This window comes from Saimiri boliviensis, chromosome 17 (genome assembly GCF_048565385.1).
Source record: "Saimiri boliviensis isolate mSaiBol1 chromosome 17, mSaiBol1.pri, whole genome shotgun sequence".
NCBI lineage: Eukaryota > Metazoa > Chordata > Mammalia > Primates > Cebidae > Saimiri > Saimiri boliviensis.
This window is the reverse complement of record NC_133465.1, coordinates 32,880,730-32,895,276: the sequence shown is the minus strand read 5'-3', so window position 1 is coordinate 32,895,276 and position 14,547 is coordinate 32,880,730. Positions and strand designations below refer to the sequence as shown.

The 14,547-nt window shown below is 47.2% G+C and overlaps 1 pseudogene; it reads right to left on the bottom strand.

The window, feature by feature from the left end:
• The window catches only part of LOC101054398 (protein NipSnap homolog 1-like), a 54,794-nt pseudogene that overhangs the window by 31,741 nt on the left and 8,506 nt on the right, over window positions 1–14,547 (bottom strand).

Below are 14,547 nucleotides of genomic sequence, written 5' to 3'. Positions count from 1 at the left end.
GTGATTGTCCTGGCAAAGTCTGGCCTGGTGCCTCACAACCACACCCGTGGAAAATGAGGAAAGCCCAGGCTGCCAATTCCAAGTAAGCTCGAAAAGGCCAGGAATCCATACTAAGGATGATAGACCAGGACTGCCCATTGCCCCCTCCAGACAAAGGGACTCCAGGACACTGGGCTCAGGCTGAGCCTCAACATTCCAGAAGCCTGGGCAGGTGCATGGGCGTGGAGTTTGGCCAGAAGGGAGCCATCAGGACCCCATTTGGACCAATATCAGAAAGGCGTGAAAGAGAGGGCTGGTCTATAGCATGAGTGACTAAGTCCAGCAGTGTCTGGATGTCTCCAAGGACCAGAAACAGATATTGTCAAGGAGATTCTCAGAACCTTCCAAATGCTGAAATTCAGGCTGGGATGCTACATTCACCAACTGAAATATCACCAGGTATCCAGGCTCAGAAGCACTTCCTAGTCACACACAGGTATCTTACAGATGGACCTCAGCCCAGCGTCTGTGTTCAGGCCACCTTGCCTCCTCTTTACTGAGCCATGCTTCCCTGAAGTTCTCCAGGAGAAAGTCTCTTTCTGGCAGATCTCCAGACCCAGGCGTCCTTTGCAGGGCCGCCTTCCCTGAGTAACAGGGGCCTGCCTCAGCTACCACCACTTGAACGGCTCTAGCAGAAGCCTCTTGTAAGACCTGACCAAATGTGCTTTAAGATGGAGGTTGCAAAAGCAACCCTTAACATACCAGCCCAGCAAACAGATGTCCTGGGAATAACCAAATCGGTGGCTCCCAGCAGCTCTGCCCTCTCATTGCAGCCTGTGTCCCTTCATCCTACCAGAACGAGGGTATACTCATCCATTTTTATGCTGCTATAAAGAACTGCCCGAGACTGGATGATTGATAAAGGAAAGAGGTTTAATTGACTCACAGCTCAGCATGGCTGGGGAGACCTCAAGAAACTTATAATCATGGCAGAAGGTGAAGGGGAAGCAAGGCACCTTCTTCACAAGGCAGCAGAAAGGAGAAATGCTGAGCAAAGCGGGAAGAGCCCCTTATGAAACCATCAGATCTCTTGAGAATCCACTGTCATGAGAACAGCACAGAGGAAACCACTCCCATGATCCAATTGCCTCTACCTGGTCTCTCCCTTGACACACAGGGATTATGGGAATTATGGGAATTGTGGGTATTATAGTTCAAGGTGAGATATGGATGGGGACCATATCATAGGATAAATGGTGAAATTAGCCTGCTTATTATGGCCATATAGCATAAAATGTATGGGCCCTGTTGCTGGGTCAGACTGCCTGGGTCCACAAGTCAATTTAACCTGTCACTGGTTGTATGAAAGTAGGAAAGTTAATTTCTCTGTGCCTCTGTTTCCTCATCTATAATATGGAGACCATAACAATACTAGGGTTATTGTGAGGATTAAATTGAGTCAATAAATGTAATGTGCTTAGGACAGCAGCTGGCCTAACGTAGGCTCATGTAGTGCTGGCTGTTCTTGTTATACAAGAGTCTTCGGGATGCCTTAGAGTGCAATTTGGTTCTCTAGTTTTTATTGGGCCAAGCTTGGCTATATCTAGACCACAGGTTGCTGGTATTACATTCCGAGTGTTCCTACTTACAGGATCACATGGGGATGCAGCTACAGAAACTGTGCTTGCCACAGCCTGCGTCCTGCTCCCAGGGAGGTCTCAGCGCAATGAAAAACAAAACTGCCTCCTCTCATATTTATCTGAAGAACCAGAGTAAGCATGTATCATTATTTGTTTTACAGTCGAGTTGAGTCAGAGAAGAGAATACACATATCTTTATTCTGAAAAAGGAACAGACTTCATTGAAAGTCCACCAGAGCCAGTAAAAAAGAGTGATGTGTTAGGTATCTGAAAGAAGAAAAGAAAGGAAGCCGGAGATTAAGTGCAGCAAGAGGCATTTTAATGCTCCTAGTAACTGATTTATAAATTCCGTGTTAAGACTCTGCTCATTTGATTCTTTGCCGTGAATGCAGCATCTCCATTTTTCCACTTTATAGTCTTGGCGGGAAATGGCCTTTTTCAGAGCTGCCACTTAAAGCATTTAACTGTGCCGCAGGGCATCTTGGGACAAGGCTGATGATAAGAGCCTGTCGTTGGCCCCAGGGGAAGAGCTGTGCCCAGTGCGGTGTGGGCTTGGACAGGCCCCTCCCTCTCTCAGTGGGCTCCAGTCCCTCCTCCTCCCCTGCTCTTCCCTCCCTCCCATCCACCTCTTCAGAGCTAACCTGTGCTCCTGGGAGTCTGGAAACTGCTCCTGCAAACCCCCAGTCCTTGGCTTCTTCCCGGAATAACCAGAATATCATTCCCATTTTTGGGAAATACCATTTCAGGCTGCTTAGATTATCATTTAAAACAGGATAAACCCAAGCCAATGATAAATTTTGGAGGGTTTTTAATTGATCATTTCTTCTGTTGCTCTTTTGGCCTGAGCGATGGCAAAAGAATAGTTCTCCAGGATCCTTTCTACAAGCAGTGCTTCCCTAAGCATGCTTCTTCTCGGAGTAGCGAGTGGAAGTTCAACTTCGAGGTCAGACAGACCTGGCTCCAACACTTACGCACAGATGGAAGATGCTCCAAGACTCAGCAGTCTCACCAGTAAGATGGGGACATGATTAACACCTGCCATAAAAAGCTCTGGTGTTGGCCGGACACGGTGGTTCACGCCTGTAATCCCAGCACTTGGGAGGCCGAGGCAGGCAGATAACAAGGTCAGGAGATCAAGACCATCCTGGCTAACATGGTGAAACCCCGTCTCTACTAAAAATAAAAATAAAAATAAAAAAATTAGCCAGTGTGGTGGTGGGCGCCTATAGTCTGAGCTACTCAGGAGGCTGAGTCATAAGAATCACTTGAACCTGGGAGGCAGAGGTTGCAGTGAGCTGAGTTCACACCACTGCACTCTAGTCTGGGCAACAGAGCAAGACTCTGTTTCAAAAAAAAAAAAAAAAGAAGAAAAAGGATAGAAAGAACTCAAATGTCCATCCTTATCCAATGAACGGATAAAGAAAATGTGTGCCGGGCGCGGTGGCTCAAGCCTGTAATCCCAGCACTTTGGGAGGCCGAGGCGGGCGGATCACAAGGTCAAGAGATCGAGACCATCCTGGTCAACATGGTGAAACCCCGTCTCTACTAAAAATACAAAAAAATTAGCTGGGCATGGTGGCGCAGGCCTGTAATCCCAGCTACTCAGGAGGCTGAGGCAGGAGAATTGCCTGAACCCAGGAGACGGAGGTTGCGGTGAGCCGAGATTGCGCCATTGCACTCCAGCCTGGGTAACAAGAGCGAAACTCCGTTTCACAAAAAAAAAAAAAAAAGAAAAGAAAAAGAAAATGTGGTTTATACATACAATTGAATATTACTGAATGTAATTAATTAATTACTTAATGAATACTAATGGAATATTATTCACCCTCCATTCAGTACATGTCTTCTCACTTTATTATGCCAAGCATTCAGCCTTAGCCCAATCAGGATCCACCCCTTTCCCTTCCAGGCCAAAGAGGCAAAAAAAAAAAAAATGGCACAACTATGGACTCTGCAGGCATCCTCCATCAACACAGAGCCTAGCCTTGACATTTCATTCTTCTCCTTCTCCCTCCCTGACTGTCTCTGTAACTGGAAGATTGAGATTTATTTTCCCACTGAGACAGGCTGTGCCAACCCCATCAGAGGTTCTTACAGTGGGATTTGGTGTGAAATAATACATTTTTTCACCCTTTCTCAGAAGATATCATGTCTGTCTACAAAACAGTCTCTGGACTGGGGCAAAATGGATTAAATCAATGGGGTGTGAACAAACCAGTAAATAGTGCAGGAGGAAAATATTAGAACATTTATATTTTTCTATAAAAATAAGAAATTATGTGTTAAATATTAACATAATTTAAGAATGTATTAATATTCTGCAGATTGATAATAGTATGATTTATAAATAAATATGCCTATCTTAAGATGGGATGCTTAAAAATTATGAGCATTCTCCCATACAAAGATGAGTGAACAACTGAAATGCTTGGTGACCATGGAACCAGGGGACAGTCCAGTTGGGAGACCATCAAGCTGGCAAACAGGTAATCTCACAGAAAACTGACCAGTCTGATACCTGGTCTCTAGTGATCTGCCACAGAGCTCGACCTGCCGCCCTAAGCTGTTTGCAAAAGCTAATATTTTGGAGAATAGAAAAGTAAAATAGGTATTGCATTATCCTAAATTTTCTTTTTCATTTTTTTTGTGGGGAGGGGGAGGGTGGTGGACAGGGTCTTGCTCTGTCATCCAGGCTGGAATGCAGTGGTGTGATCTCAACTCATTGAAACCTTCACCTCCTGGACTCAAAAGATCCTCCCATCTCAGCTTTCTGAGTAGCTGGAACTGCAGGCACATACCACCACGCTGAGCTACTTTTTTTACTTTCTGCAGTAACAGGGTCTCCTTGTGTGGCCCAGGCTGATCTCAAACTCCTTGGCTCAAGCGATCCTCCTACCTCAGCCTCCCAAAGCGCTGGAATTACAGGCATGAGCCGCCATGCATGGCCTAGCCTATATTTTCTTGTCACATAATAACATTATATAATTGGCTATATATTCCAAAACCTCTGAGTTCTTTAGTTTCTGCTGCACACAACTAAAACATCCTCTCCTTTTGAAAAAGCGTAAATGAAAACATTCCAAAATACTCACAGTGCTTATATTTAAATGGTAACTATCTGAGAAATTTCTCTTCTTTTCTCTATTTTTCATATTTTCAGTATGTGAATATATTACTTTTACAAAGAACAAACGCAGATGTTCCTTTCGCTTTTCAGCATTTTTCCCGCCCTAAGTATGTTGTCTTTTCATGTAGTCTGCCAAGAATCATGCAAGAAACTTGAGGCCCACAGGCCTTTGTTTTTAAGGATATCAGCAAAAGGCCAGGTGCAGTGGCTCAGACCTGTAATCCCAACACTTTGGGAGGCTGAGGTAGGAGGATTGCTTAAGCCCAGGAGTTCAAGAACAACCTGGACAACATAGTAAGACCCTGTCTCTACAAAAAGTTCTTTAAAAAATTAGCCAGGCATGGTGGCACATGCCTGTGATCCCAGCTACTCTGGAGGCTGAGGCAGAAAGATCTCTTGAGCCCAGGAAGTACAGGCTGGAATCACTGCACCACTGCACTCCAGCCTGGGCAGCAGAGCAAGACCCTATCTCAAAAAAAGAAAGAAGAAAAAGAAGAAAGAATATTGGCAGAAGTGGATAGTATGACACTGGTTTGAGATGTTTCCTTCACATTCCAAAGAAAATATCAGTGACGACATTTCACATTTGACTCGCACTCTGCCGTCTGCACACACCCTCCCCCACAGCAAACCTGGCTTGGGACGCCCCAAACAAGCTGAGTCCCAAGCCAGGTTTACTGTGGTGGGGTAATTGATTAGGATGGTGGCTGTGAAGGCCACACCATAAGGTTCAAATGTGAAACCTGGCCAAGCCTAACTCCTTGCCTCCATTTTGCCCTCTGTAATGGGGCATAGTGGTAATAGTGCTTGGCTCTCAGGGTGTTCTGAGGCTGGAATGAGTTAATCCAGGTAAAGGTTTTAGAGCACTTTCTGTACTTAGTACATCTACTGATATACTAAGTAATGTTTATTTCCCATGAATCCCACACAGCTCACTCCCCCTTGTCATTTGTTCAAATGTCTCCTCCTCTGAGAAGCCTTCCCTGACCATCCCGTCCAACCCCCAACTCCACCATACCCTGCCACCCCCTGTCCCCTACCCTGCTTGACTTTTCTTCACGGCACTTATGAGGTGTCCCCTGCTAAAGTGTAAGCCCCGTGAGGGAAGGGACTTGATCTTCCCCATATTCTAAATAATCCCCAGTGCTTAGAACAACACCTGGCCTTTAGAAACCACTAGTAAATATCCGCTTGAATGAATGAATACATTCCATCTCTGTCCTCACATGAAACCTCACTTATCGGGAAGGAAACGAAGTCGGAAAGGTAAAGCAAAGTGTCTAGGGCACACAGCCAAGAAGTGACCCAGTGCAGCCTTGAAGCCAGGTCTTCTGACTCCGGAACTCACCTTTCTCAGTTAGCCTTCTCTGAACTACCCAAAGCCTCTTGAGTCTCTGCCAGAATCACTCACCCTTCTCTGGTTTCAAACACTCTCATCTCTGTGCTCCTTGCTCTGGCCACACTGAGCACCCTGCAGTCTCTCAATCCTATGACACTTCACTCACCTCTAGACCTTACCCACGCCATCTCCTCACCTAGGGCATTCTCCCTGCTCCTCTCACCTGGCTACCAACTTCTAGTCATCTTGTAAATCTCAGCTTCTCAGAAGGCCCCTTCTTCCAGGAAGTCTGCCTGATTGACTGCCAGGCAGCCACCCCTCCTCTGTGCTCCCATAGACCACGTGTCAGTCCGTATTTAGTCCTCTCTTTTCCTGCACTGCACCCCCATGTTCTAAGCTCCATAAGGACAGAGAGAGACATTTAACTCACAAAACACCCCTGAATGATGGGTGACATTGCCCCCATTATAAAAGGCTCAGCTTATCAGGCTCAGCCTGGGCTTTGGGTTCAAGCTAGTCTTACTCCAGAGCCACGAGGGGGTACTCACTCATGCCATGAAGCCTCCCCAGCAGAGGCCCAGCTGCCCACTTCTCTGCACTCTTCACCCTCCACGGGGCACCCAGCAGGGAGGTTCTGGTGTGGGTCCTTCAGAACGACCTATCCTCTTGTCTAAGGGTCTTTCACCTGCAGACCCCGTGGCTTGGGCCACACCTCCTCTGACCGACCCCATGGAACCTTCCCCTCAGCCCCTGGGCTTCCAGTGCACAGCTCTACCCTTAGGGTAGGTCCTTACTCAGGACCACCCCATCCGGCTTCCTCCCCAGGATCAGACCAGGCCCACGAAATCCACACATCCTTTGCTCCCCTGAATGCTGCAAGCATGGGTCAGAGCATCAGCCCCTCACCCTGGCATTCAGGTCCCTGCTCACCTTTTCCTTCCTCTTCTGTTCTACTCAAGCCTCAGCAAAACGAGGACAGGTCATTGCTACTAAGTGTTTTCTGCACACCAGGCACTGCTCTGGGCTCCTTATGCATTTCAACCCATCAACTCTTCGTGATATCCCATGAGGGAGTTACAGCTTCTTTCCCCATTTTACAGATGGTCACATAGCAAGGAAGGGGCAAGGCTGGGATTCGAACCCAGAGCCCAGATGCTTACCTTCTCTACTACACAACCTACCTGGTGAAGCCCAACTACACTGCACCCTCGCCCGCCTCTCCCCATCTGGTGATGCCATTCCTTCCGTCAGTCTTCCCTCTTTGTTCTCCTCACCTGGCTGGTTCCTCCTTGTTCTTCCAGGTTAAGTTTCTCCATGCTCCTTGACAAAGCTCCCCATTCCTGGTCAGTACCCCATACCCTTTGTATAGGCCTCTGCCATTTTCCCTGGAGATTGCAAACTCCTCGAGGGTAGAGATGGTGCCCTCTGACACCGGCTCTGCACCCCCAGCTCCTGAATCCAGACCTGGAAGGCAAGAGGTGCTGAGTAAGTATTTAGTGAATCAGCCACTAAGTGAATTAGCAAGGGGCCAGCTCCTGATTTTCCTATTTGGAAAACTTGCTGCTTTCCAGGACAAAGACTTCACGTTACTCATGGATATAAATTGACAGTTTCAAAGGCTTAATCCTTCCACACTTACTGCAAACCCATACACACATGGAAATAAACAAGTTTCTTTTTTAGGAGGAAAAAGAAGGCTTTTTCATGACATCATAAAAGCAACAGTTTGTTTTTCATCTCCCAGAGTCTGTCTGGGTTTAGTTATGCTTCGGAGCCTGAGAAAGCCTCTGAGCTAACACTCACTTGAAAAATCACCATCTCCACGGCTGCCCGAGGCAGGTGGAAGGAGTAGAAATTTCTCTGTGTGTCCATCTGTGTTTGTCCAAGGGTTATCAATCACACTCAGACTGGGGCCTGTGTGGGTCGAGTGACTCTGTCATCACAGTCAATGGCAAACAGATTTGGTGAAAGAGAGAACATGTAGGCACAGGAGCTGAGAACGATGGAAAGGAAAAGAACACACATACATTTTCAAGACGCTTAAACCTTTTATCGGGAGCCAAAGAGTTCCAATATCATTATGTCGGGCAGTTACAAGTCTACATTGTCTTTTCCTGGGTCCATCAACAACCACCAAACTCAGATGGAGATTCTAATTGTATTCATTCATGCGTGCATGCATGCATTTATTCTGAGATGGGCATTAATGCTGCCCCCAAAATACTTGCCTCCTCTGTCTGCTGGGCACACCTAGGGTGAGTATTCTAGCCCCCTGTGTGTTTGGCTGGGGTTCTAGAATAACTAGACCAACTCTGGCCAGTAACTAACTCCGGCCAATGAATTTGAATGGAAATGACGAATGGCACTTCTGGGTTGGGGCATTGAATTGCCAGTGTGAGACCCTCCAGAGAGCATCCGTACTGGAGTTGGTGGCCACTCTGCTGGTCAGAACTCAGAGTGAAGAGACAAGGGGTAGCAGCACCAGCCACCAGGATGGATGTGACACGAGTGAGAACAAGCTGTGTCTCTGTAAGACAACAAAAGATCTGGGTTTCGTTGTTGCTGTTTCTGCAGCTTGATCTAGCCTATCCAGACTGATACCATGCAATCAAGAGACCCCAAATCCAGAGGCCGTCAGCTTCGGTCTTGGGTCCTATGACATATTAGTAAAGTATTGCTGAATAAGTCTCTGAGCTTGAGTCCCCCAAGCTGTAAAAGGGATAACAGCAAAACCTGCCTCTCTGAGCAACTGCACAAAATGGAAAGCACTTCTGCCATCCTCTTCCTGTAGCTGGGTCCCTATCCCATCATCTCCTGTCTACTCTGGAGTCTCCAGAACAAGAGCAGTTCACAGTCCTGGGGCATGAGACTAACAAGAAAAAGAAACATTGGCTGCCTTCACCAAACACCAGCCCCAGAGCAGACACACCGCTACTACGTGTTTTCCACTGGAGGAACCCATCACCCGGTCCAGCCCCAGAACTGACGCCTGCCAAAGAGTCAGCCCTTTAGGAATCAGAATGTGTTGAGTGTATAAGCCATGTGCATCTATGAAGCTCTGCAAAGAGAAAGAGGGGTGGCATGCTGTCTTTGTCAGCTCAAGCTGCCATAGCAAAATAGCAAAAGCTAGGTGGCTTAAACAACAGACATTTATTTTGCACAATTCTAGAGGCTGGAAAGTCCAAACTCACAGTGCCAGCCAGTTCTGTCCTGGTGAGGGCTCTCTTCCTGGCTTGCAGACATCCATCTTCTCATTGTATACCCCCCAAGGCAAGAGAAAGCCAGCTCTCTAGTGTCTCTTCTTATAAGGACATCAATCCTATCAGAGCAGATCTTCACTCCCATGACCTCATCTAATCCTAATTATCTCCCAAAGGTCCCATCTCCAAATGCCATCACATTAGGGGTTAGATTGCTAACATACAAATTAGGGGCAGGAGGATACAATTCAGCCCATTCTAAATGCATACCATGACTCATGAAATCTCTGAAACAGTTCCCATCTGCCCAGCACTTTACAGTTTACAGTGCACCTCCCGTACATTTTCACATTGGGTATGCACAATCAGCCCGTGAGGAAGGCCTTATAGATGAGGAGATAGAAGCATAAAAAATCTAAGCAGTGGGGCCCACATTTACTCAGCGGGAACCTTAGAACCCAGGATTTAAGGCCAGATCTTCCGCCTCTCAAGCACACTCTCCCTTCTTTACACTAAACTGCAAAATCTAATACAGCCATTATTCAAATAACCCTGGGCTGGGAGTCAGCCATGAATGACCTAAAAAATGTGTGAGGCTGGCATCAAGAAGGGTTCCGTTTCAGGGCTCTGGACAGGCAGTCCTGAGTTCCAGTCCAGGTTCAGCCCCCTGCCTGTGTTCTGGCCCTGGGCAAGTCATTTACCTCCAAGCTCAGTCCTCCACCTGCAACACGGAGGTCGCAATTGTTCCTACCCTGCAGGGTTGATGTGGGGATTCAGTGAGATAAAGCATGAGCCGAGCTCTGCTAGGGCTGCCACAACAGAATACCACAGGCACAGTGGCTGAAGCAACAGAAGTTTATTGTTCGCAGTTCTGGAGGCTGCAAGTCCAAGGTCACAGTGTCAGCAGGGTTGTTTCTTCTGAAGGCCTCTCTCCTTCGCTTCCAGATGACTGCTCTCCAGCCTCCTCTTCACCGTGTTCTCACAGGATCTTTCCCCTATAGAAGTTCATCCCTGCTGTCTCTCCATATGTTCTAATCTCCTTCTCCTTCTCTTTCTCCTTCTCTTTCTCCTTCTCCTTCTCCTTCTCCTTCTCCTTCTCCTTCTCCTTCTCCTTCTCCTTCTCCTTCTCCTTCTCCTTCTCCTTCTCCTTCTCCTTCTCCTTCTCCTTCTCCTTCTCCTTCTCCTTCTCCTTCTCCTTCTCCTTCTCCTTCTCCTTCTCCTTCTCCTTCTCCTTCTCCTTCTCCTTCTCCTTCTCCTTCTCCTTCTCCTTCTCCTCCTCCTCCTCCTCCTCCTCCTCCTCCTCCTCCTCCTCCTCCTCCTCCTCCTCCTCCTTCTCCTTCTCCTTCTCCTTCTCCTTCTATTTTTGTGAGATGGAGTCTCAGTCTGTTACCCAGGCTGGAGTACAGTGGCATAATCTTGGCTCACTGCAACCTCCACCTCCCAGATTCAAGTGATTCTCCTGCCTCAACCTCCTAAGTAGCTGAGATTACAGGCTCCCACCATCATGTCCAGCTAATTTTTGTATTTTTAGTAGAGACAGGGTTTCACCATGTCAGCCAGGCTGCTCTCGAAATCCTGACCTCAGGTGATCCTCTCAAAGTGCTGGGATTACAGGAATCTCCTCGTTTTATACAGACACCAGTTGGATTGGATTAGAGGCAACCCTCGTGGCCTCATTTTAACTAATTTCACTCTTAGAAAGCTCTGTCTCCAAATGCAGTCACATTCTGAGGTACTGGCAGTGAGGGCTTCAATGTATCAATATTTAGGGGAGACACAGTTCATCTCATAAAGTATTCAGGGCTTTTTAGCTCTTAGAGGACTAGAGAAGAACTCTCTCTCTATCTCTATATCTCCCATACACACAGCCAGCGTAATTGCCCGTCTGCTCTGTCCACCCACTTTGGGGTGCTGCTGTGCAGCATCTACTCAAGGTTCACATGCACGTACCTTATGACCCGGCAACTCCACCCCCACCAGAAATGCATCCATGCGTTCACCCAAAGACAGCCACCTGAACGTTCACTGCAGCCCTATCCATAATAGCCCTAAACTGGAAGCCACCCAAACACCCAGAAACTGTTAAATGGAAATATAATGTGTGGTATCATCACACAATGGAATACCCCACCCTGTAGGGAGAATGAAGAGACCACAACAACCCAGGTGAATCTCACAAGCAAAACGTTGGGCAAAAGAAGCTGGCCGGCATGGCGTCTCATGCCTGTAATCCCAGCACTTTGGGAGGCCAAGGTGGGTGGATCACCTGAGGTCAGGAGTTTGAGACCAGCCTGACCAACATGAAGAAACTTCGTCTCTACTAAAAATACAAAGTTCGCCAGGCGTAGTGGTGGCACTTGTAATCCCAGTTACTCAGGAGGCTGAGGCAGGAGAATCACTTGAACCTGGGAAGCAGAGGTTGCACTTAGCCAAGATCATGCCATTGCACTCCAGCCTGGGCAACAAGAGTGAAACTCTGTCAAAAAAAAAAAAGAAAGAAAGAAAGAAAGACGGAAAAGATAGAAAGAAAGTAGAAGAGAAGGAGAGAGAGACAGAAAGAAAAATAATCAGCACACAGAAGAGCAAATGCTTTTGATTCCATCTATACAAAGTTAAACAGTTAAAACTAAGGAGTGCATGGTGTTGAAATCAAGGCAGTGTTTACCCTTGCAGGGTGGGAGTGGATAGGAGCACAAAGGGGCTTCTGGAGTGCTGGAAATGTTCCATCTCTTTTCTATTTTTTTCTTTGAGATAGAGTCTTGCTCTGTTGCCCAGGCTAGAATGCAGTGGCATGATCTCAGCTCACTGCAAATCCACCTCCCAGTTCAAGCGATTCTCCCGCCTCAACCTTCTAAATAGCTGAGATTACAGGCACATGCCACCACACCTGGCTGACTTTTGTATTTTTAATAGAGATGGGGTTTCACCATGTTGGCCAGGCTGGTCTCAAACTCCTGACTACAGGTGATCTGCCCACCTCAGCCTCCCAAAGTTCTGGGATTACAGGTGTGAGCCACCATGTCCGGCCAGTGTGCCATCTCTTGATCTAGAACCTGGTTAAACTTGCGTAAACTCTGTGAAAATGCATGGCACTATACACTAAGGATATATGCAGAACTTTCTGCAAGTTATACTGGAATTAAAATGTTTCAGGGAGGTGGGAAGAGAGTAATACCCTCTTAGGGGGGAAATGTCTTACTTTGAAAGACTCCTCAGTCCACCTGGGTAAAATTCATGGCTCTCCCCACTTCTGCCTTCTGACAGCTCCACCCAGGCTTCTGCTCTGTCTAGCCCCAGTCCTCAGGCAGCCCAGTTCTGATCTTTGCTTGGTTTCCTGCAACCCCTCACCCCTCTGCCCTCCACGGCCTCACAATGCAAATCTCCCGCTTCCAGGAACGCAGCCCTTTCGCCTGTTCCCAATCACTTCTCACCTGCCTGACCTGCTGGCCCTGGACAGAGTGGTTTGCTAGAACAGGTTTGTGAATGGGAGCACCTTCTCCGTCCCAAGCCAGGAGGCAGATGGTGTCTCTCTGCCTCTCCCCAACCTCCTTTCTAATTTATCAGACTGACACCTGTTCCTTGACCCGACTCCTCAGGAAAAAAAAAAAAAAAACTATTTCCTACTGACCCAGATTCTATGCCTTTGACAGTGAATAAGAAGTTGGACTTTTGCCCCCAGAGATTGAAGCTTTGCAAAATGCTCACTCAAATCAGGTTAGAAAAAGAAAATAGGTCGGCTCAGGGTCTGGGGCTTCTCTTTGTGGAAGGGGCACTGGCCAGAAGGACAGGAGGAGAGGGGCTGGTTCCTGGGCAGCCTCAATAGAACAGGAAAGGCCCTTCAGCTCTTCTTGACCAGAGGTATCAAGGTGTTTTTCTTTTTCATTTTAAAAGCTTTATGGAGGTATAATTTACCCACTGTAAAAATTCACCTTGCTAAGGGTTCAGTTCAGTGATTGTGAGTTTATTTTAGAGTTGTGCAGCCATCACCCCATCTCAATTCAGAACACCTCCATCACTCCTGAAAGCAGCTCTGCCTGATTTGGCAAAAAATACCTGTGCATGAACACTTTGCATTTGTTCAGCACTTTACAGTGGACAACGTGCTTTTACATGGACTTAGTTAATCCTCATTTCTAATATGATCAACCCCTTTTTATACATGAGGAAATTGGGGCTCTGAGAGGTTCAGTGACTTGCCCAAGGCAACAGAGCTAATAGGTAACAGAGCTGGGATTCAACTCAGGTCTGTCTGAAATCAAAGCTGTTGTTAACCACTCTGCTTTTATTTCCACAGCCTGATAGCTACAGCGCAAGTGCTCTCACACTGAGTCATTCAGAATGAGATATAAAGAAAGTTTGTAAGGCACTATTCTAAATGCCTTACAGAGAGTAACTCATGTAATCCCCGTAACTAATAATGTGTGGGGTTCTATTATTGCCCAGAGAGGTCCAATATCTTGTTCAAAGTTACTCAGCAGAGCCCGTAATCAAACCAGGGAGTCTGGTTCCAGAACCCGAGATCTTATCCCTTCCACTATGAGTTTTATCATGCAAACAGTTCCAGAGCAGAAGCTTAGTTTATCTTCATTAAATTAAATGAGAGTAGCGTTCCCCATTCTCTATCTCCCACACCCCAATTTTGAATACATATTTCACCCCCTTCCTATGAGAAAAACAAATTCTTCCTTACCATGAGAACGAACTCTAATTATGAGGAAATACGGCCTGGACGAAGCCTCCCTCTGGCCAGGTGGCCTAAGTCCCAAGGCCCTGAGTCTTGTCTTCAGTGTGGCTTTGCATCACCAAGGAACTGGATAGAAATGCCTCATCTCGGCTTCACTCTACACCTTCTAAGTAGGGATCCGTAGTTTGACAAGATCACCAGATAATCTGCATGCTCACTAAAGTTGCAGAAACACAGCCCCAAGAGTTAATGCCCACAACAGCATCTCCAGCCCTCTTCTGGTATCCCCACTGCCACGTGGGCACGCCTTCCTGGGGAAGCTCACCCACTGAGCAACCACGGCCCACACCTGCATGTGGGCACTTCCCAGGTCCTTCTTCACGTCTCCCTTGCCCAGGTTTCTCCCAGGGTTCCTCACTTTTGCTTCCAAGAAAGTGCCACTCCCAAAGGTCTCAGCAGCCATGGATCAATTTTTTCAATTTGCATTCGGATGCCCAGTTCAAACGAAAGGACATAGACCCCAATTTTCCCCAGTCCTCATGACTCCTTACTGCTGACTCCATTTGCTTTCATCAGCA